Source organism: Penaeus monodon, chromosome 32, assembly GCF_015228065.2.
Source record: "Penaeus monodon isolate SGIC_2016 chromosome 32, NSTDA_Pmon_1, whole genome shotgun sequence".
NCBI lineage: Eukaryota > Metazoa > Arthropoda > Malacostraca > Decapoda > Penaeidae > Penaeus > Penaeus monodon.
In genome coordinates, this window is record NC_051417.1 from 3746819 (window position 1) to 3748259 (window position 1441).

Below are 1441 nucleotides of genomic sequence, written 5' to 3' on the forward strand. Positions count from 1 at the left end.
TCTCACATGAGCATCCCCGAATGTCTTGTGATGCGCAAATGAATGTTCCATCCGCGTACTGTAGCCAACCGCATAAGAGATTCGGAATGCGGAGCGGCGAGAAAGTCCCACGTGGTCCCCTCTCACTTTCACCAAAGGGCGTCGGTCTTCATCGACAACGCTCTTCATGAGAGATCAGTCTTGGGACTAATTATTTCAAACGTTACCAAATCCTTCACTTTGTTTGCTTGGACACTTCCGGCAGCGGGCGAGTGTTCCGCGCCTTGCCCCCCATAGCGGCCAGTATCGCCTCGGAGCGGAGGCCCCACGCGAGGAAGGGAGGCGGCGAGTGTGGGCGGGTGCTGGTTGGATATGGGGTGGGGGTGGGGGGGAATACCTGTCGGGGTCGACCACTTTTTGTGCGATTCTCGAAAGGTCGTAGGCGCGGGCTGGCGGGCGGACTAGAGGACTGACTTTAAGGCCAGTCATTAGCATTTGATGGAAATTTACATGTGTAATAGGTAAGTGCCACACCCTCTCTCATTTTTAAAAAATCAAACACGTCTTTCAGGGAATAAACTGAGAAAAGTTAGCCACGCCGATCACCAACGCATTAAGACGGAGAACTATAGAAGTGGTACAAAAAGGCGCACGTGTGGCTTGGAATGCGTCACCGAGATCTTTTGTTAGACTTCATTTTGTGGCTTTTATATCTAAATGGCTTTTAACTCCCGTCCTTGTAAACGTAAATAATGCAGAGACCCGAGGGAATATATTCATGCAGAGAACAAAGTAAAAAAGTTAATTCATTAAAAACACTGATACATCAAATGTTGCAATCACGTTTGATTTGATCAAGGTAAAGGCGGTGAGGCAACGGCCGGGTCGAAGGAGGAAGTGCGAGTTCTACGCAGATTGTCTGAAATCGAATGGTCGATGCAGAGATATCTCGGACTCTGCAGCAGATAAGTCGAACTGAAAACCCGTCGCGGGAGAATTTTCTTTTCAGCTACCGCCTCGAGGCCAACAGAGGCTTCCTAGGATCTACACTATGAAAACTGTCTTATATTACGTACTTGTAAGAAAAGCTAATTTTACTTTATTAATTTTAATGGTGACACCAATGGTAACGAATTGTATATGACATTATTTTCTTTCCTGAATTTGACACCCCTGCTCATAAGTAGACGTTTCGTCGGGGGAGTGAAGGCAATTCACATTGCCACAGCGAAATCGCCTAGACTTGTTTTTGCATGAGAGATCTCGCCAGATCTGTCGTTTCCCTGCCTCCGCTGCGGGCCGTAAATGTCACAGCAGCAGCCACGGCAGTCAGCACTGCCAGGCAGCGAGAGGAGCTGTAGACGAGGATGGCGAAGAGGGAAAAAAGTCACTCAGTGTCGATCTGAAATGCGCTTATAGCGGGAATCCTCCTCGCCTCGGACGGGACCTTCTCTCGCTCGAT

The 1441-nt window shown here is 48.7% G+C and overlaps 1 protein-coding gene across 1 annotated transcript in view; it reads left to right on the forward strand.

Annotated features, from left to right (window-relative positions):
- The window catches only part of LOC119593361 (vegetative cell wall protein gp1-like), a gene marked incomplete in the record, with an annotated part of 11762 nt that overhangs the window by 8655 nt on the left and 1666 nt on the right, over nt 1-1441 (forward strand).